Source organism: Equus asinus, chromosome 2 (assembly GCF_041296235.1).
Source record: "Equus asinus isolate D_3611 breed Donkey chromosome 2, EquAss-T2T_v2, whole genome shotgun sequence".
Classification (NCBI taxonomy): Eukaryota; Metazoa; Chordata; class Mammalia; order Perissodactyla; family Equidae; genus Equus; species Equus asinus.
In genome coordinates this window covers 129,357,753-129,380,338 of record NC_091791.1, presented here as the reverse complement: position 1 = coordinate 129,380,338, position 22,586 = coordinate 129,357,753, and the positions used below count along the sequence as shown (strand labels likewise).

General features: G+C 44.5%; 1 long non-coding RNA gene across 1 annotated transcript; it reads left to right on the top strand.

Annotated features, from left to right (window-relative positions):
• Window positions 1-6,584: 6,584 nt before the first annotated feature.
• Window positions 6,585-20,658, top strand: LOC123283455 (uncharacterized). Its single transcript, XR_011498556.1, has 8 exons — window positions 6,585-6,721; window positions 7,077-7,178; window positions 7,501-7,651; window positions 8,418-8,521; window positions 10,740-10,863; window positions 10,989-11,218; window positions 14,618-14,669; window positions 15,111-20,658. It is a non-coding gene; the product is annotated as an uncharacterized lncRNA (long non-coding RNA).
• The last annotated feature ends 1,928 nt before the right edge of the window (window positions 20,659-22,586 follow it).

The following is a 22,586-nucleotide window of genomic DNA, read 5'->3' as shown; positions in this document are numbered from 1 at the left end:
GGGATGATCCTTTTTATGGCTATTTGTGAAACACAGGTCTTCTGCTGCTGATAAGCCTCACCCCCCCACAGGACGACATACACCGTCAACACAGTCCTGGTCGTGCACACTTCTCAATCCCCTGGAGCATACCCCGACGCCACACTGCAGGGGCCCCCACTTCTCCACCTATGCTCCCCACAGTTCACCTGGTCCTCACACGGGCCCTTTCCCATAGAGGCAGACACCCTTGCGTGCCTGTAGAGGATCAAGACACCAGTCAATGCAGGCTGAAAAGTAGTCTGAGGGCTTGCTGTTAGGTGGGGCCAGTCCCTAGGGCGGGTTGCCTGCCCTGGCTGAACTGGATTAAATCTGTGCTCTAGTGGGCATGGCAGACCCCTGGGCTAAAAGGCCAAGGGATGAACCTCAATGGCACCCTCTGGGGTCCATGTCAGCACACCTGGACCAGCTCAGAACAATGGCCCCCACCAAGGTCTCAGTCTCCGGAGAGGTCCCTCCTCTCACCAAGATGCCCCCAGAGCCCACGAGGTGAGCCCCGTTTCACCAAAGGACTGTCAGCCTTCTCTCTGGTGATTTTAGGTTGCTGCAGTGAGTGAGTTTGTGGGTGGGCCCATTAAGACCCAGGTCTTTTTGGCTTTCGGCCGATAGCTTCTCTGGGGGTGTCCCCGCTGCAGTCAATAGCCAGCAAAGCCAGACAGTAAGACCCCCGTCTCAGTTGGGCTGAGTCCAAAGGATGCTTATAGCAGTATCGCCCCCACTCTGGACCTCACTCCTCCAGGGAAGGCTATGTACCTTAGGGTGACTCCCGCCTGGCCAGTTGAGACGCTCCGCTGCTCCCAAACGTGGCTTTTTTCCTCCCTAGCAGGAATTACTGCCTCTTCTGCCTTGGTCAGGACTGTCCCTTGATGTGGGGTTCTTTTTATCCAGTTTTCAGTTTTCAATCTGGGGTGATTTTTCCAAAAATTGTTGTAACTTGGTTGTGTTCATGGGAGGAGGCGAGTTCAATGTCTGCTCACACCGCCATCTTGACAAGATCTCTGTTGAGAAGAATTTGAAGCCCCAGTTAATGTGTGTGGAAAGAACATAGCAGGAAACAGTGGCAATAGGTATGCGTTATATTTACCATCCTTGTTCCATATTGTCCATCAGAGGTCAATGAATAAGGAAAGTAGAATCATCAAAGTTAAATGTTAGGTGGGCCACTTGGTAAGGGGATTTTCCAACGAGTTAAGTAACATTTCTCAGGAACAGTGATGGTGAAGGCAGAACTTCTTGAGTGAACTCAACCAGACATTATTTATGTCACTGCAGAGCACAGTCCTATGACGGAGGAGACCCACACTGCCTGGGGCAGTGCACAAGTGGGTTTACAGTGGTCACAGAGCTGGTCATCAGCTTCATAGGTCTAGAAACACAGTGTTGTTGGTGCATCTGGAGCTGACTGGACTCTTGGGAACACACCTACAAAACTCACATTCATGAGATGCCGACAGCAAAATAAAATGTGAGCACTTCCCAAAAATACAATTTTTATCTGCTCCCCAGACTAAATGGTCATCAAAAAGGCTCAGTCCCACGAAGATGATGGAATGAGAAAAAGGAAGTGGGAAGGTTCAGAGAGAATGTTTCACACAAGTCAGGAAAGGTGGATAAACTGTCTCTGTCTGACAACAGTGCCCTCTCTCCAGCAATGGTAAAACCCCTGACCTCATGTCCAGTGCCTCTCTCCCTTGAGACTAACTGGAGGCACACTGACCATTTGTAGACATTGATTCCTCTTGTAACATCTCTGCAGATCCCATTCCTTCTGGAAGACATGCTTCCTCGGTCACATTAAAATAAATGATTAGGCCATTGGACTTTTTAAACTTTTTCTGTTCAGAAACACCTTCTGGGGATTCCACCTTAATTAGAGTTTGCTTTCCCAAGTTCCTAACTGTCCATTACCAGCTTGATTTATAAGGCATCTTATCCCTTTGAAGATTTCTATGTAATGCATTGATTTTGTCCATCCACCCATCCATCCATTTATCCATCCACCCACCCATCCATGCATCTATCCATTGTTTCACCTATTTTTCTGTAAATACTTAATATGCACTCAGTTGGTCCCGGGGTACAAAGAGGAATGGGGCATGAGCCCTGCCTTCAAGGAGCCCCAAAGGTAAGAAAGGAGACAGGAGTCTAGGTAGGAGACCAGTCCTAGACAAGAAAAGGGAAGATGTGAGTACACTCTGACTAAGACTGAGCAGAGGTAATGGGGAAGAAGAGGCAGATAGTATAGAAAGAGAGCATTAAAGAGAAAACGGACTGTGACTACCTTGTGGGCAGGCAGTGAGGGAGAAGCAGAAGACCAGGATAATAAAAAAGATTGTTAACTACTAAGTATTTATTAGTGTCATCATCATTATTATTAATAGCTGGCATTTATTGAGCACTTCCACCATGCCAGGTACTATTCTAAGCCCTTTATATGCATGAATTCATTTAATCCTCACAACCCAGTGAGAGAGATACTGTCATTACATCCATATTTCAGGCGAGGAAGTGGAGGCACAGAGAGATAAGTAACTTGTCCAAGGTGACACAGCTGGTAAGTAGCAGGAATGGAATGGCCCTTAGTCACCCAGTTTAGTGTCTAAGTGGGTGCCTCCCACAAAGGTAGGAAATATAGGAGGAAGATACACAGAATAGTTTCAGAAATGTGCAATTTGGGATGCCTGGGACCATCCCCGTGGAGAGCTCCAGGAGGGAGTTGTATGCATAGGATGGAGGCCAAGGAGAGCGTCTGTGCTGGAAACATCAACGTAGACACCATCAGCGCCTACATGTGGTGGCGGAAGCCATAGGTCTGGTGTGGAATGTCAAGGATGGGGGTGAGGTCAGGACCTGGGAGAAGACTCAAGAGTGAAGGGGCATTTGGAGAAAGAGGAGCCAGCTTGGGAGTATGGAAATGAATAATTAAAGAGTTAGGATGTGAACCAGGAACAGGGGGGTCTCATAAATGGTGAGGGAGTGAAGAGTTTCATAAGGAGGCAGTGTTCAAGCAGGTCACATACCACCAAAGAGAGCACACAATTGAGGCCTGAAAAGTAGCCACTAAATTAGACATGCAAGAGTTTTCACAACTAGTGACCTTGACAAGCACAGTTCAGTTGCATGAACTCCAGATCCCAAAGTACTTGCATCACTGGTTCTCAAACTCTGGTGCAGAAGACTCTCCTGGTAGTTTATTAAAATGCAGATTCCTGGGACCTACCTCCAGAGACTTGGATTCGTAAGGCTTGAGTTTGGGCCCAGGAATCTGAATTTTGAATAAGTCCTCCCAAACACCCCTCATCCCCATGATTCTGATGCAGTTGGTTCACAAACTATATTTTCCTAAGCACTGCCCTGAAGACACAGCACTTCCTTTCCCACCTGCCCCAGGTTCTGGTTTCCTGTTAAATGATCCACAATCTCCACGTGGGAGCTTAACACTGTAAGTGGCTGAGCTTCTCAACACCTCCCCAGAGGGGCCTTGCCGCACAGGCCCCAGTGGTATAAACATATTTCAATACTACAATTAGCAAAATGTTCATACATACCACACACACACACTCATGTGCATATGCAGAATGGGAGAGAGATAAACACTTATAACGCAAATAAATATAAACACACATGACTAATTCAATGAGAAACAAGGAGGAGACTAGAATAACACAAAAGGAGGCAATGCTCAAGTGAGTCAAACACGCCAAAGGCAGCCTACAAATGAGGTTCTTAACTATTAAGAGTAAATATAAATACTCTTATATTTACTCAAGAAAAAAGTGCAAAGGAACACAGAGGAAGGAGTAACAAATTCAGCTGGGAGGACATGGTAAAGGCATCCCTAAGAAGGTGACATTTGAGTTAGACCTTGAAGGGTGAAAAAGAATTACAAGGCAGAGAAAGGGAAAAGGATTCCAGGCAGAGGAAGAGCAAGTGTAAAAGTATGGAGGCACGAAGGAGCACGGTGTTTCCAGGAAAGATGAGAAGTTTAGTGTGGCTGAAATAGAATAAACAGGGTGGAGGGCGGTAGAAGCAGATGGAGTCACTGTGAACTGGGCCAGAAAGCTACACTGGACCATCCTTTAGAAGGTCTTTGATGCATGCTAAGGAATTTGGACTAGGTCTTAGAAGATGTGGAAGCTCATGTGGTTTCTAAGTAGGGAGTCTGTCTTTTGTTTTAGGGAGCTAAGGATATCACAGTGGGGAAGCTGGCAGATCTCTTCCTTTCAGTCTACGACAGCATCCAGTGGAAGGAAAGCTCTCGTGGAGACAGAATCCTGAATTCACATGGTTCTTACAGACACAGCTTTTGGGTTTTCTTCTTCTAAGCTGTGGAGCCTGAAGACTCTCAGCTGGGAAATAAACCATGGGGAATGAGGAGGGAGAGGAAGAGGGGAGAAATAACAGTCATCTCCAATTCCTCAAATGGAAAAAGAGAAGTATAATGTCTCCTTGTCTAAACATGAGTTTAAAATAATCATAAAAAATAAAGTTTAGTTTTTGCAGGGTGGGCTAGGGGAGGAGAACCAAAAATGATGAAAGAACAACAAAGTAGAAAAAACAAGCAGAGGAGGAAAGAATATAAAAACAGGAAGTCAGCAGGCAGCAGTTCCCCATGAGGTCATTGGCAAAGGCCCCAGGACCGATTCTCTGCAGGTCATGGGGATGGGGAAGGGAAAGCTGGGGTACAGGCCTTTTCTCATGGCCTTGGGCACTAGAACAGGCCAGAATACAGAGTCAATGCCAGACACACTTGGGAAATTTCAAAAACTCTTTCTATGTGGGCTGGGGGAGGGGTAGTCTTAAGGCTGCCCAACTGAGCCCTGGGGGTGAAGTCGGAGGCAGCAGCTAAATTCAAGTCAGAACGTGAGTCCTGCATCTGGGTCTATGTGACTCTGGGCAGGGCCACTACCTCTCTGGGCCTGTTTCCTCATCTGGGAGTTAGTGTGGCTGGTCAGGCCTCTGTGCACAGGTGGCCAAAGGGCACAGTGAAATCCAGCTTTACACTCTGGCATGATCTGTGACCAGGAAGAAAGTATTTTATTTTTCTAATTTACACCAAAACATGGTTCTGCCAGCCAAACCCAGAGCCCACAGGGCCATGACCATTTAGGGAAGTGCCTTTTTCTCATTCATATATAGGATCTTCATAGGCTAATGGTGGACCTGAAGGGGGGCGTGTGGAGACGCAGTGGACTAGGTTGGAAAAATAGGCTGAGGCCACCCCATGGAGAGTCTTGGGTGCCATGCTAAGGAACTTGGACCTGATCTTGAATGAACAGAAAGCCAGATTTTCTTGAGCCCACTTGCCTCCCCACACACTCTTCTCCTGGCCCTTCTCAATAGAGAGCCCCTGCTGCCACTGTCACCGAACTCCTAACACAGCAGGCTGCCTTAGCCACCCCGAGAGTGAGGGGTGGGTTTTGGCATGACTTTCATTATGTCCACTGTGATGGGAAGAGCTGAAATGGCTCCTGCACCCAGGTCCAACCTGACCTGGACCCACTGAGTTTGGCCCCATAGCTGCCCTAAGGGCCCAGCTACACAACCCAAAGGACAAGGGAGTTAATGTCCCATGGGGTGAATTTTGACCAGCAAGAGACCTGAGAGAGGGAGGAAGCAACGGAGAGATTCCTGACTCTTCTCCCCAGCAGATTGTTCAAGGCACAGTAATTTTGTGTGGTCCCTCCAGAGACATCCAGCATGGCTAAGAGATCCTTTCTATTTCTCGTGGGGCCACAGCCAGTTCAGAAATGGACCACTTTGTGTTTGCTTTGCTCTTTCTCTGCCTCACTTCCCCTTCCTCTCACTGTTGCTGCCCTGGGATTAACTCCCCCTCCCCATAAAGCTTTAGCATATAAGCTTTGCCTCTTGCTTCTTAGGGAAAATGGGCTAAGACAGAGGGCTCCCAGTAATAACTGATGCTGGCTATCTTGCTGACCCTGGCACGTGAGGGCTTGCCACATTGGTAATATGATTTTTCTTGCTCCTGAGAAAAGGAACAAACTCATACTTGTTACAGACATTTGGGCTGTACAATCAAGAGGGCATGAAGTCAAACAGGCTGGGCTCAAATCCTGGCTCCGTCGCTCACTGGCTTTGTAAACTTGGGTGATGACTTGACTCCTCAAAGTCTTGGTTTCCTCTTCTGTGAGATGGAGATAATAAAACTTCACAGAGTTGGCAATGACTAAATGAACTGGCATGATGTATGTAGAATATTTAGCACATTGCTAGACATGTAGGATGAGCTCAGACAATGATGTTTTTGTTGTAATGATCAGGAGAATTGAAGAGTAGGCATCCAGGAGGCCTCTGAGTCAGCGTCCTGCAACAGCACCTGCAGAGAGGGACAGACGTGGCCCACAGGAGGGGCGTGACTGTGGTGGCAGAGGCCAGTCTGGAAGGTTTCCCAGACTAGATTCTGCACGTGGGGATTCTCTGCTGTTTGAACGTGCAGAGTGACGTGAACATTAATCCCGGGCCCTCCTCCTAACTCATTTCATCTACACGTTGCGCATGCCCTCTCTGACCTTGGCCCAGAGCATGTCCACCCTCACCCGGGAGCACTATTTCCGCTCCTGCTCCGGCTCTCAGTTCATCCTCAGAAAGGACCAGACTTCTTGCCTGGCTTGTTTCCAGTCTGGCCTTGGTCTTGGAGACTGAAGGTGCAATTTGGCGAGAGGTAAGGCCCAGGGCAACCTAGGACAGAGCACTCACTGCCCTCAGCCTCAGCGGCCTGCAGAAGCCTCTGATGCCAGCTTAGATGTCAGCAACTCAACCTCAAGGTCATCATCACAGCAGTGTTGCTGCTGGGGTCCTGTGCTTACTTTCCCTGCTCCACTGCTGGGTGTAACAGACCACAGGTGGGGCGGGGTGGGAGAAGGGGGAGGGGCTTCTACCCATTCCTCAGCCCCCTGTGTCTCTACACCTGCCCCACATCTGAAGCTGAGCACTTAGGTTCGAGGGAACTGAGGCAGGCTTGAGAACACACTACTATAGGTTTTGTTTTGTTCTGTTTCATTTTTTGGTGATGACAGAGTTTGCACATGGAAGGAGACAGAAAGAAAGATGAAAGTCGGTGGAGCAAAGATCCAGAGGAAACCTGGGAGGGGTTGAAGGCTCTGGAATCCAGAACACAGGTGAAGAGATTCTGGTCTCTATACTGGTGGCGCACGTCTGACCCCTGACATTGGTGGGACAGCGTGAGGGGCAGCAGACATAAGCAAGTTTGTAGGTGAGAAGCTGGAAGTCGAAAGATTTCATGCCAGGTGATCTCAATTTTCTCTGGGAACTAGGAGGCAAAGCCATCTGCTGAGAGGGGAGTTGAAGTAAGCATGGAATTAGAGTAGTGGTGAAAATCTGGAACAGCCATAGTGGGGAAGGGACGAGATGCTTTCTAGAAACATGTCAAATGATGGCTCGGATGCACTGAAAATTGTGAATTTATGATTTCCTCTGCAGCAGCACCCAGCAGTACAGAGATTTTAGTTTCCACCAGGCCATCCCATTCGCCTCTGTGTGCCATCTCCTCCTCCTCTACCCCCAGGGTCAACTGACCCTGTGGACAAGTGACCTTGTGGACAGCTGGGGTGCTGCAGGAGCAGATGGCCAGGTACATACCCCTGCCTCTGTGGCAATGATTGAGCTCCCTGTGCCCAGTGTCCCAGAGGTAGCACACAGCCAAGATGGGGTGGAGCCTCCATGTGCCTGGACAATACGGGCTCTTTAAACACAAGGGTTGTCGGCTTCATGCAGCTGGGCCTAGATCTCAGCCTGTCACTCAAAAACTGTTCATGAGATGGCACTCTGCCTCCTCTCCTAGGACCCAACATATGGACAAGAAATATCACCAACCTTCCCTGAGGCGAAGGCCAGCTTTATGAACAGGGGCTTATTCTCAGAGATGTTATACTTGGTGTATAACTAACTCTATGTTTCCACAGATTAGTTGTTTCTCAAAACTCTCCATGTGGGTGGGGAGAGCCAGGGACTAGGGTGACTGGAAATGTGTTTCCTGGCAGAGGATTTATTAACAGAGCACTTGAACTGAGGCCACTTATTGTCCTTATATATGAAATAGCTTAACGCTTGGCCTTGGCTACCTTCTCGAGATGCCATCAGTGCACAGATGCCAACCAAGTGGCTCAGCCTTCCAGGAGAGATGAGCCTTGTGAATTCACTATGCACTCACTGTTTATTTGGGTTTTTTTGGGGGGGTTTTTTTTTTTTTTTTGCCACTTTGAATTTTGTTGATTCCTTATCTAAAAGAAAAAAAGGACCCAAAACAAAAGCCAACACCCTCCCACCGCCAACCCCACCCTGGCTGTGCTATGTCTTTATCTCCAGGTTGAACCATTTATCCCTTTTTGTTTTGGCAGAGTTGAGACGTTGTTCTATAGTGATCCATGGTATGTTGCCATCTCGTGGTGGAAGAGTGTAACAGCCTATTTATGCTCTGGGGTCGTATTCATTATTTTAACAGGTACTGTATATATTTGTTGAGAGTCCACTCTCTAGCAGGCACTGTATGGCAATTGCAGTCATTTCTTTACATTAAAAATAAGACTCTCCCTACATGGTAGGAAGCTGCCCCTGGGATTGGTGGTAACTGGCATTCCAGACCTTCCAGAGCAGCTGCATCGTAGGAACCGGAAGGCCTCGCTTCACACTCAGTTTGAGATTTCACTAAGATTCTTGGACGCTGAAAGGAACCCGAAGGAAAAGGCTGCCTGGGGCTGCAGAATTCACTTCAGGTGCAACAGAATGTGACCTTCTCCAGCTGTAGTAATTGCCCATCCCACACATCAGTGGTTCTCAGCCTTGGCTGCACATTAGAACCCCCAGCAGGTTTTCAAAAACAGCGACGCCCAGATCTCATCCCCGGAGACTGATTTAATAGTTCAGGAGTGAGGCATTGGTGTTTTTAAAGCTCTCCAGGTGATTCTAATGTGTAGTCAGGATTGAGAGGCTGTAAAAATTGGTAAGCGTGGGTCAGACATCTCCTTTTTTATTGCTATATAACTGGGAGAATTACTCCCTCACATGCACACACCTCTCCCCACTCCCCACTCTCAGACAGAAATTGGGAGTAGCTTGGCCCTACCGTCTAAAAATTTCATCTTTCTCACATTACAAGGAATATTTTCCACGTTTCCAGGGGAGTCTTTGAGAAGCTCCACAAGCTACAATTAAAGGGTATATGACCAATAGGCCTCTTTTCCTACTCTTGACCAGCCCAAGAGAGCACAACTTGAAAGCAGAATGGGTGGGGGAAGAGATGAACGTAGGAGCATATTCTGGTCCCTAAAAGAATGCAAAGTAAGACTCCAAGGGGCAGCCTTGCAAAGTACGGGAAGTTACAGGGGGAAAGTTTGCTTTGTTTTCTCCTTAAGAGTCTAAAGTTAGTCTATATTATCTTTGGAATTAATGTTTGTCATTGGGAGAGTGGGATGTGTGCGCCAACTGTTAGCCCATGGATATCTGGAAGAATAATGAGGTTTGTTTTCAACTCACATTGGTGGGACACCTTAAAGAGGACTAGACATGTGGTCCCCACTTCCCCCACAGATTATCTGGCTCTGAAAGCCTGGGAGACCCCACATTCATCATGGACCATTTGCTGAGCCATTCTGGGTGGAATAACTAAGACCTGGCTGAATGAATTTCTGGGGAGTTGGGCGGGGGTGGGAGACCCTTGCGTGACAGCGCAGTCCCTGTGGGCCGCGGGTGGAGTTTTTGAAGCGTGGAAGGGGTGCAGCCCCAGGGGGGAGATTTGAACAGGGAGGCTGTCTCTCCCCAAGGCAGGCAGATGTGAGGTCAAGGAACAAGATTAGGTTCTTAACAGCACCCACCTAAAGAGTTTCCTCCAGTGAAACGTTTAATTTGGTGGATCTTTTTACATCTTGGATGTTTTTCCAAGAAAAATGGTATAGGTGACCATTTAAAATTTTCTCTCTTATATGTTGTGACTAATCTGTTCAACCTTTAGTACAGTCTGATACTTTATTTGGGTTTGTGTGATGATGTTGTGAAGAGAGAAGAGACGTATTCATCAGTCTTCCCTAGCACGGAGGCCGTTATCCAGGAAGCAGCAGGATGCTGGGGGTGGCCTGCCCCGTGTGGACCTGAGTCGTGGCCCACACAGAACCCAGAGCCACCAGAAACGAAAGAGGGCTCAAAGGGAGAGAGGCCAGGGAAACAGACCTGGGAGGAGGGAGACAACCCCCATTTCTCTCCCAAATACAGAGGGAGGCCACTCTTATGAAGGAAGGGAAAGCTGTCATTAGGTTACACCATAAATTCCTTCATTATTGAGACACAGGGGAGAGAGAAAGGCTGTGGACTGAGAGGGCTGATCCAGGGACGTGATTCTAACTTAGTTTGGGGTAGGAGCGGGATATTCAAGCACAGACCTCCCATAAACATGAGGACCTGTGGTAAAGAGAAGGTGAAAAATTTAAGACCGGAGGTAAAACTTGGAGAGTCTAAGCAGTCTGAAAATTTTCCAGGTATAACAGGTTTTACAGACATAGAGCACGTCCTAGCCCTTTACTTTCCACATGAGGAAACTGAGACTCTGAGAAGGGCAAGGGTCACTGATGTCCCCAAGGCTGCAGGGCTATTTGACATGAGATCAGTGGCTTGAACTCACCTCTCCTGACTCCCAAATCAGGTATTTGTTTTTGTTTTCTGTTTTCCAGGCGTACTTGATGCCGGTAATCTGAACACCTACGATGGTGCACACAGGAAAGGCAGTGCGTGGGATTTTCTGGGGGGACTCACCAACCAGTACTCTTTCACTGGATTTTCTCGTGCTGATTAAAGGTAGGTTTTATTTCCCCTTTTTTAAAAAATCTAACTTTGCTTTGTTTTGTTTTAGTAGAGTAATGACCAACGTTTGAGCAGGCAGGGAGTTAAATCTCCCAGTCGGTGCTCTCTCTTTGTTTCAGAATGCTCAGTGACTTTAGGACCGCGTGGGCAGAGTGTATCAAATGGTTTCCATTTAAAAGGGAACTTGAAGTCGAGCCAGGAGCTTGGCTGCCGTCCTGTGCTAAGTGATTCCAACGGAAGCAGGCCTAGCCCGGTCATTGAGGAGACATTTGCCCACGACCAAGGTGACCAGGGCTTGGAAGAGGAGAAGCAAAGCAGGAAAGCGCTGCAGAAACATCCCAGGAGCCAGGTGAAATGCCCCCTTTGAATGGGAATTGGCCACCCTGGGGCAGCAAAAAGGGAGGCGGCAACGATCCTTGGAGCACTGGCTTATGTCTTCCTCCCTCTCTGTCTCCTTCTTTTATAGAGTTAATGTCTCTATAGCCATTTTGTCAACCTGGATTTGGGGGTTTGGGTTGGCATTTTTTGCCGTTGACCAGAACATCTGTCAAATAAACATCTTTACTGGCAAAGTATCATCTCCTCTCTGTGTTAAATGCGAAGCCGCCTCAAGTGGTGACTCACGGGCCTCCCGACAGCCTTGCCCTCACTCATTTTCCAGTGTTTTCTGAGGTCAGGGGTTCTAGCCCTTCCCACGATGCTCTGTTCTCCACGGTTAAGCCTCAGTTGTCCGTGAGGAGTGGGGATGGCATAGAAACTAGCTCCTGGAGGCGTTCAAACTGGCCCGGGCCTCCTAGGTGGTGTGTTTATAGCAACGAGGCACAAGCCGTGGGCTGGAGGAAGCTGGCAATAAAGCTTCTGTGGTCTGGGTCAGGTCACCTTGTACCTGGGACCCTGTGAAAAGCTTGGAGACACCACGTTTGTTTATTCTGAGACAGAAGGGTAAGAAAACACATTGGAAGAAGCCCTGTCCCTTCATCATTGGAGTCAGCCAGACGAGGAAATTCTCTCTAACCACAAGACAAAACCGTATTTTAAAAGCAAACTGTTTTCTTGTTCCTCCCAGTCCTCAGTCTCAGTTAAATGTTCCAATTATTTGGACCTCTCTTCTCAGGGTATGATTACTTTTCTCTTTAACTAATCATCCTTTTAAGTGAAAAAGCCCTTTTTCCATAATTCACTATTATCCATCCATTCTCCACGTAGCAGCCAGAATGATCTGTAAGCAGCACAATTCCTTTCCACCTGTTTCTATGGCTCTCCATGGGCTGGCCCTGCCCTTCTCTCTGACCTCACTGTGCCTCCCCCCAGCTCCAGCCACACTGGCCTTTGGTTTATTCCCAAGCACTTCAGGTTTGGGGGACTGATGAGGATGGATCAGGCTGCGTACACACTTGAAACCACTCATCAGTTATTTTTATTACTTTTTAAAAACTTACATATAGTAAACATCCCTTTGTTGTTATACAGTCCTAGGAGGTTTCACACATGCATAGATTCTTATAATCACCACCACAAACAGGATACCAAACAGCTCCAACACCCAAAAGAATTCCCTCATGCGGCCCCTTTGTAGTCAGTTCCTGCCCCCACCCCATGGCAACCACTGATGTGTTCTCATAGTTTTGCCTTTTCTAGACTGTCATATGAAGGGAATCATACAGTGTGTAATCTTTTGAAAGACTGGTTTCTTTCACTTAGCATAATGCATTTGAGATTCATCCACATTGATGTGGGTAGCAATAGCCCATTCCTTTTCATGGTTGGGTAGTGCTCCTTTGTATAGATGTACCACTGTTTTTTAAAATCCATTTATTCATTGAAGAATATTTGAGCAGCTTCCAGTTTGGGGCAATTATGAATAATGCTGCTATTAAACATTTGTGTATAGGTTTTTGTGTGAGCGTAAGTTTTCACTTCTCTGTAGTAAATACCTACAGGTGAGATGGCTGGGTCAAATGGTAAGCGTATGTTCGACTTTGTAAGAAAATATCAAACTGTCCTCCAGAGTGCCTGTCCAGTACCCTATTGCATTCCCACCAGCCGTGTATGAGAGTTCTAGTTGCTACACACCCGTGTCAGCACTCCATATTATCAGAATTTTTTATATTAGCCATTCAAATAGGTATGTAATGATATCTCATTGTGGTTTTTAATTTGCATTTCCTTAATGACAAATGATGTGAACAGCTGTTCATATGCTTACTTGCCATTTGTATATTTTCTTTGGTGAGGTGCATGTTCAAATCTTTTGCTCATTTTTTAAAATTGGGTTGTTTGCTTTCTTATTGTTGAGTTTTGAGAGTTCTTTATATATTCTGCATACAGGTCCTTCGTCAGATATGTGATTTGCAAATATTTTCTCCCACTCTGTGGCTTATCTTTCCATTCTCTTAACCATGTCTTTCACACAAAAAACTAAAACTTTTTAATTCAATGAATTCCAATTTATCAATCTTTTTAAGGATCTTGTTTTCTGATCCAAGAGCACAAAGATTTTCTCTTATTTTTTTAATCCAAGTGTCGGAGTTTTTTATGTTTAGTTCTGTGATTCTTTTTCAGTTAATTTTTGTATGTGATTTGAGGTATAATTGAGGTTCAAACTTTGCATATGAATATCCAATTGTGACAGCACCATCTGCTGAAAAGACAATCTGTTGAATTGCTTTCATACCTTTGTCAAAACTTTGAACAGCCACTTCACAAAAGAGGGTATACAGATGGCAAATAAGCATGTGAAGAGATCTTCAACGTTAGGAAAATATCTTCAATGTTAAGAAAATGCAAATTAAAACCACAATGAGTTATCACCACACACCTTTAAGACTGGCTAAAATTAAGTATTGGCAAGGATGTGACAGAGCTGGAACTCTCAGACACTGCCGGTGGGAATGTAAAATGGTACAACCACTTTGGAAAACTGTTTGTCAGTTTCTTTAAAAGTTAAACACTCAGTTACCATATAATCCAGCCATTCTACTCCTAGGTATTTACCCAAAAGAAATGAAAGCATATGTCCATACAAAGACTTGTGCATGAATGTTCCTGGCAAGTTTGTCTGTAATAGCCAAAACAGGATACAGCCCGAATGCCCATCAACAAGTGAATGCATAAACATGGATACAAAAGACTACTGTACCGCAATAAAAAAGAATGACCTATTGATGCACGCTACAAATGGATGATTCTCAAAATAATTATGTCAAGTTCAAGAAGCAAGACAAAAAACCACCTTCTGTATTATTCCATTAATATGAAATTTCAGGCAATGTAAATTAACATAAATGGCATAAAGCAAATGAGTGATTGCCAGGAGATAAGGTGGGGAGGTGGAAAGGGGTGGGAAGAAAGGATCACTGAGAGACACAAGGAAACGTTGGCGGCTGATGGATGTGTTCATTATCTTAATTGAGGTGATGGTTTTACAGATGTATACATATGTCAAAATTTATCAAACTGTACACTTTAAATATGTGTAGTGTGTTGTAAGTCAATTATACCTCAATAAAACTCTTTATAATTGACCATATTTTATGGATCTATTTTGGAGTCTCCATTCTGTTCCACTTCTCTATGTGTCTATTTTTCCATACCATACTGTTTTGATCACTGTAGTTTTATTTTATAGTATATATTAAAATCAGGCAGTGTGAGTCTTCCAACTTGTTCTTTTGCGAAATTGTTTTGGGTATTCTAGGTCCTTTGCTTTTACATATAAATTTTATAATCGGCTTGTCTATGTCTACAGAGAATCGTACTGGAATTCGTTTGGGATTGCTGGAAATCTATAGATTAATTGGGTAAGTTTGACATTTTAACTGTAATGAATCTTCTAATACATGAACAGAATATGTCTCCCCATTTATTTAGGTCTTCTTTGATTTCTTTCATCAGTGTTTTGTAATTTTCATCATATAGATCCTGCACATATTTTGTTAGAGTTACAGCTGAGTACATCACATTCTTTTTGGAGCTATTATAGATGGTAATGTTTTTGAATTTTTGCAAACATCTTGAATGTTTTGAACTTCAGTTTCCAATTGTTCATTTGGAGGTATAGAAAAATGATTGGTTTTTGTATGTTGACCTGTTCCATGACCTTGCTAAACACACTTAGTTCTTCTAGAACGAGATTCCTTGGGATTTTCTACGTAGACAATAATATCATCTGTGATGGGGCAGTTTTATTTCTTCCTTTCCATCTGAATGCCTTTTATATCTTGTCTTATTATACCTGCTAGGATTTCCAGTACAACATGGAACAGGCGTGGTCAGAGCTGACATCCTCCACTGATCATTCTTAATGTAACAAAAAGAAAGACAACCAGACAGCAAGGCCCTCTTAATATGATGCAGAAAGGATACACAGTCAGCTATGAAGTATCCTTGACAGAAAACTGAACCTGAGACTGACCAAGCCTCTAGCCAGAGCCAATACTAGAGGATGCCAAAAAACTCAGTGATCAAGATAAGTAACATTTTAATACAATATTTTTAAAAGTCAAAATTAATGCAAAAAAATCATGATGAACAAAATATCAAAATTTTAAATAAAGACAGAATCAGTGTTCCCGGTTTTTCCTTTGCCTCAGCCTCCATATGGCTCAGCACTGTTAGTGATCTTGACCCTGGTCTACAGTCTAGATCTAATGACCATTTTACAGAAAACACAGGGATAGAAGAAATGTTGAATGAATCCGGTATGTGAGAAACTACAGGACGATGATGAGTTTCTTCAATAAGTAAATTAACAGGAAAAAAAAACCTGGGGTGCCAGAGTGGTGGTTACACAGATCATTCACTTTAAAGTGAACTTCAGCAAGCTACACTCTTACAATATGCACAATTTTCAACAGTATGTTATATTGTAATAAAAATGTTTTTAAAAGATGGAAGAAAAAGCACCTAAATTCAGTTACTAAGCTCAAGTGATTAGATTATGGCTATTTATATAAATTTATTTTTAATGTTTTATAATGTTTAGTAATTGTTTTAGAATTTATAATTTTATAATTGTATGGTACATAATTTATATAACTATTATTAAAATGTCTAGTTATGTTATATTGTTATATAATTTATAATTTATACATTATAAATTTTATGAATTAAATTTATTTAAGCAAAAGTTTTAGAAAACTACGCTCTCGTCCTTAATCATTAGAGACGCATACTAAAGTATGTAGGGGCGAATTGAATGAATCTGGGATTTGTTTTTAAATATTTTAGCAATTAAATCCAGAAAATTTGCCCTGAAAAAAAAATACATTTTAGCAAAAGAAAAAAAAGAAGAAGAAAGGAAGGAAAGAAGATAGGAAAAGGTCTAAATGAAATAAATATGGGGGAAATTGATAACTGTTGAATCTGGGGAACATAGAGTTTCTAACTCTCTACTTTCGTATTTACTTGAAAATTTTTTTGTTATAAAATTAAAAATAAATAAAATAGCCTTTCACCCCCACCTGCTGTCATTTTCTACCCCATTACATTGTTTTATATTTTCTAAACTATTTATTATCTAAAATTATCTTGTTTACTGGTGTATTGCCTGCCTCCTCCCAGAAAAGTATAAGCACCATGAAAACAGTGTATACCTGAGTCTTGTTCCCTCCTTTATTCCAAGCAACTAAAGCAGTCAAAAACAAGGAGCTTTATCAGTGTCTCACATCTAATATGATTTCTCAACCAGGTGATGTGTTGTAGGCACTGGATATTTTATTGCTGATATTATTGAAAGAATAAGATCTCAGTACAGCCTCACTTTTTGTCTCAAAGGATTCTAGCTTTTCACATGAGTGTCCCAGCTCTTTTCTCCTTGGATGGTTGATAAGATTTTGATGGATGCAGAGACTAAATTCCCTCCAGGAGTTCTTCACGATTATCTCACAGCCCTGAAACCTGGTTCTTTGCCAATCTATCAAACCCAGTGCTTCAGTTTGGCCTATTGTTAAGTTCCCTGTGAAGCTGTTAATTTCAAAGTCCTTTGGGGTTTTACGACTCCATCTCCCTTAAATAGTTTTAAGGCTATGCCAAACAAAGAACAGATGTTGCACTCTATAAATCTGCAATTACCAGCTTCTAATCAGTTCTCAATGTCAAAGTCAGCTTCTCCATCTTGTGAAGAGGCTGTGCAACTCAGAATAAGCAAGTTTCTGTTCCAAAATTTAGCTCCTTAAAAGTAAAAACACAGTCGAAATTTCTTAGGTAATATTTCTTGTATTTAAAAACAGAACAAATCTACTTGTCTGTCTCATTTACTTTCTTTTCTTGGTTGTGGGTTTGTGGACTTGTGGTATTAGAATAGTCATTTTTGGATAAAGAAAATATTTATTCATGGTCATAACAGTTGCTGTCTGTTCTTTCTGAAGGCTGCCCTTTGGCCTCTTGAGAACCCATATTAGAGACTCAAGTACATTTGTATAATTGAATTCATCTGGGCCCCTGTTAATTGGGTTGGCCCTTCAGAGTGGATTCCAGGTGCTTCAAAATGGCACCATCACCCTCATTTTACACACAAAAGAGGCAGCTTCAGTGGTCCCTTGGTCCTGACTTCTGAAGATCCCTATTGGCCCTTGGGTCCATCCCTAAGCTCCTCCCCATCCATTCCAGATACTCATGCTCCTTTTCAGATTCCCCAGGGGTTCAGAGCTCCGGAGTCCCCATCCCAGACTTACTCATGCAGAATATGCTTTGCCATACCTTAGGATGGGACATACAGACACTCGAAGGGTGATTCCTGGGCCGGAGTGTTTCAGGACAAGGTAGAGTTGCCACGCAGTGCCAAATCGTAGAGCCCTTGGAATCTCTATGGCCTGTAAGAGGGTCTGCTTGGATGTTTGGAAACACTAAATTTATATTACATTGTACAATATTTCTGAGATGGGACGATAAGTTTTTTTTTTTTTAAAGATTGGCCCCTGAGCTAACAGCTGTTGCCAATCTTTTCTTTCTTTCTTTCTTTTTTCCTGCTTTAGCTCCCCAAATCCCCCCGGCACATAGTTGTATATCTTAGTTGCAGGTCCTTCTAGTTGTGGGACGTGGGACACCGCCTCAGCATGGCCTGATGAGCAGTGCCGTGTCCGCGCCCAGGATCCGAACCCCCGAAACCCTGGGCGACTGAAGCGGAGGGCGAACTTGACCTATTGTTAAGTTCCCCTGTGAAGTTGTTAATTTCAAAGTCCTCTGGGGTTTTTATAGACTCCGTCTATAATGAATAAATTTTATTCATTATCCATTCAACAAATATTTCCTGAGCTCCAGCCACGGGCCAGACTCCAATAGATGTGTTGAGATACATGGTCCTTACCTCATGGTTTATATTCCAGCAAAGAAATGGTGCATAAACAATTGACTATAATGCAAAGTGATTAGTGCTCTAGATACGTCTTTCCCATCCGTCTTACTTAGGATGAGTTTATGGCCAAGAGGTTTAGTGATATCGTATTTTTTGGAGCAAATTCTTGATGCTACGATGGTGTGAAATATTTTCCATATGTTATCCCCTTTAATCCTTACAAGAACACTGATGTTGTAGGTATTACCATCCTCACTTTACAGAAGAGGAAACTGAAGCTTATAGAGGTGAGAGGGGTCTCATAGTTTGGCAAGTAGCAAGGCTGGAATTTGAACTAGGATCTTATTCCCTAACCATGGGAGCGTAAGCCGGACTGCATGCAGGCGCCAGATTACGATTCCTGTAGATAGGGCTATGTCCCAGTTTGGACACCAGAGGGCGCTGAGAGAAAAAAAGAGAGAGAGAGAGGGAGAGATGGAGACAGAGATCACAGCGAGAGCTGGGGAGAGCGAAGCAACGGGAGGAATTTGCCTCCAGGGGGGGCCACTCTGAAAAGCTACAGGAAATTGACCTTCCCAAATTCATCTTTGAAGTGGGTTAACTGTATGCGCAGCGTTGAGAAAGCAGGTCTGAACCTACTGCACATTCCAGTTACAGCTAAGAGCAAGGATCACAGGATTCATCTTTCATCCAAAGCACTTCAGCCCGCAGCTTCTTTCACCCATAGGATAGAATGCTTGTGGAATTTAATTGGATGTCTGTGTACAGTCACAAGATTCGTCTTCTGCTCATCCCATAGCTGATTCCAAATCAGGGGTGTTATGCAAACAAATGCTCATCTAGAAATTGTTCCAAGTGAAAGTAGCTCAGTTCACCCATGGGCTGCATACACGCTCCAGAAACATCCCCCAGCACCCCATTTATTCCAGCTCCCAGAGCAATGAGGGGCCGGCAAGGCCCCCACTCCATTGACAGCATCACAAAGGATGAATTCATCAACATGACCACCATCCTGAGGGATGCTTCGTGAGGACGAAGTACTCAGGCTGTAACCTACAGGATTACCTTTCCATTAAGGAAATGACACTCACCAGGATGGAAGTTGGTGCTGGGAAAAGAAGTCAATATTCCCTGTTGTTTCAATCCCTTCCTCCTTAGAGCTTTGACATCAGTTTCTAGGTAACTTTCCCATCCCAAGTTTACAACTCACAAGTAGAATATGTAGCTGAAAACTACTGGAAAAAGATAGTTCACATTTTAGGAAAAGTATTTAAAAATAATCGATGACCGCTGTGTTTTCAAAAAGTACTTTCTCATGTGTTTCAGTTCCATGTCGCAGAAACCAAACAGAACCTTTTTCAACCCAGCCACACCCTGGAGTGATGCAATAGTAAATGAGACTCAGGCATGGACACATTTCTGGATGTGAAGCTGGCCTGCAGCTCAGGATGTAACCCTACAGTCCAAGAGGTTGTGGATCAACCAAGTGAATGTTCAGAGAGCCTTCCCCTGAAGATGCACAGCATGGCAGGGGATTTGGGGAAATCTGGCTCTTATTCTATGTTTAGGGAAGCGGCAGCCAGCAATTTTATTTTTATTTTTTTTTTGGCTGAGGAAGATTTGCCCTGAAGTAACATCTGTTGCCAGTCGTCCTCTTTTTGCTTGACTAAGATTCACCCTGAGCTAACATCTGTGCCTCTCTTCCTCCATTTTCTATGTGGGTCACTGGCATGGCATGGCCACCAACAAGTGGAGTAGGTCTGCGCCCGGGAACCAAACCTGGGCCATGGAAGCAGAGCACACCAAACTTAACCACTAGGCCATGGGGCCAGCCCCAGCAATTTTTTTTTTAAGGAAGGAAGTTATACAAACAGAACTCTACTTTAGTAAGATGGGTTTGGTGGCATTATGGAGGATAGGTTAAAGAGGAGGATTGGAAACAGGGAGACCTTGCAGGGAGGGCCTATGGAACTAAGCAAGCACTTGGGGAGGAAGGGAGCATGTGAAAAACAATTCAGGGCTGGAAGCAACGGCTCTGAGTTGTTGACTGAATGTGGGAAACGGTGAAGAAGGTATAAATAAGACAGCCTCACATTCTTTGAGCATTTACCATGTGCAAGTTAGTAAGCATTTTACATGTATTAACTCATTTAATTCTGACAAATCGTATGAGGTAGGAATTATTGATATCATCCACCTTTTATAGGAGAGGAAACTGAGGCACAGAGAGACTAAGTCATTTGTCAAAGGTCACTAAGATCTGAACCCAGACTGTTGAACTCCAGAACTTGCATTCTTCACAAATGGCACACAGTCTCTTTTCCACTCTGGCGGACATGGAAGCTGGTGACGTCACTGGCTGAGATGAGCAGTCAGGAGAAGGTGTGCGTGTGTCTGTGGGAGGGGGGTCAGAGGGTGCAGACAAGGTGGTCTTTTGGCCGTGCGTAGAGTTGGGATGTCGCGCCAGCACCTCAAATGGACGTCCAGCAGGCTTCAGGTCCCGATGTGGAGAGGGAGCTGGATTTCATTAAAAATAGTGAAACATCTGTAAAAATGCTGTTGGCTGAGTTTCCCGGTCAAGCTATTCAAGGAAGGCCTGCTATGCTAACAAACAGGAAGCCCACGCCCCAGCTGCAGGTTTGGTCAGAGATGGAGAAAGATCAGGTGCATGAGCAAGGTGCTCAGGTCTCTGGACCACTGTGATTTGGGAAAGGATTAAGTGCAGCATGGAGATCTACAAAAGAGACCAAGCCCAAGCCTTGAAAAAGGAGGAGGTGGACGTCTCGAAGCCTCAATTTATTCCAAGTCCCCTCCTCATTCCAATGGATCAGGGCTTCTCACACCGCCTGCCCACAAGAATCTCCCAGAGAGGTTTAGAAACCACTGGTGCCCAGGCCTCACTCCAGAACCAATTAAATCATCCGATGTCAGGGTAGACAGGCAAGTTTTGAAAAGCTCTCTAGGTGATTCAAATGTGAGGCTGCAGTTAAGCACCAGAGCAATAGAAGGCGGGCTTGTCTCTGGAGATGATCAGAGAGCAGGTAATGACTAACACCTACAAAGTCTTTTCCAGTTCATAAAGCACTGTCACATACATGGTCTTATTTAAGGTGTGTCTTACTGTTACCCACTGATTGGATGGGGAAACCGTGAAACAAAAAGAGAAATGACTTACTCAAGATCAAATAGTCACTTACTAGAAAAGCCACGACTAGAACCTAGATCTGCTGACCCCCAATTCAGGGTTCTTTCCTAAGGTCATACAGGGCAATGCCACAGACAGAAGGCCAAGTTCATCAGTATTCACATAGAAAGGTGAGGGTGCAGCTATTTTTTTTTAAGTAATTACTGTGCACAGGAGGGAATCTTAAAACACCTATAGCTCATGTGCCAGAGCATAAAGGGGTGGAATAGCCTGAAGGTAACCAGGTCAAGAGCTGGTGAAGCCCAGATGGCCCCATGGTCCAGGAGCAGGTGGGTGGCTGTGGGGAAAGGTCAGGCAGGGGGTGAGTGGGAGCAGAGTCAGGGAGTGAAGCACAAGGAGGGGCCTGGAGTGGGGCTGTGGCATTGCCCAGGGTCAGGAGGCCTGGGGGCCTGGGGGCCTGGGGACCAGACACAAGCCTTTGGGCGACCTACAGCTGGGAGTGGTGGAAATGGCAAATGCGAGTAAATCCTGGAGGCATTTGCCAGTTAGTAGGAATTCTTCTGGGTCTTCAGGGACACACTATCTTACTAACCAGATAATAACCACCTGCTAATTTGTATGGAACTGTATAATATAAAATACACTATCTTTTTCTGTTTTCACAATGGCTTGGGGTATTCTCCTACCTCAGCAGCTTCATGAGTAAAACTGGTATAACCTTAGGGGTATTAACCTTATGGGGCACTGATAAGACAAATGGAAGAATGTCTAGCAAAATGCCTAGCACACAGGAGGTGCCGAATAAATATTAGCACCTTTTGTGGTTGCTTCTTTTTAGAATGTGGATGGTGAGGTTCAGAGATGCCAAGTACCATCTGATGGTTAAGAGTGTGGAATCTGGAGCCAGACTGCTAGGTCTAAGCCAGCTCCACCATCTAGCTATTAAACCTTCGAGGAGTTAGTTACCCACCAGAGATAACCTCTGAACCTTTCCAGTGTGGTTGTGCATGGAAATGCATGGAAAACTCACAGCATAGTCCCTGGAATCTAATCACTGTTCAATAATTATTAACAAATTCCATTAAACGTGACTTGCCTAAATTCCCCTAAATAGTGAGCAGATAAGCCAACACCGGAATCTAGGCCAGCACTCTTTTTGCCCTACCAAGGCAGCTTCCAATGATAATGGGCATTAACCCAAAGAAAAGGAGCTAACATTTACGGTGGGCCAACTGCATTCCGGACACTGACATCAAGACGAAGTACTTTGCAGGGAGA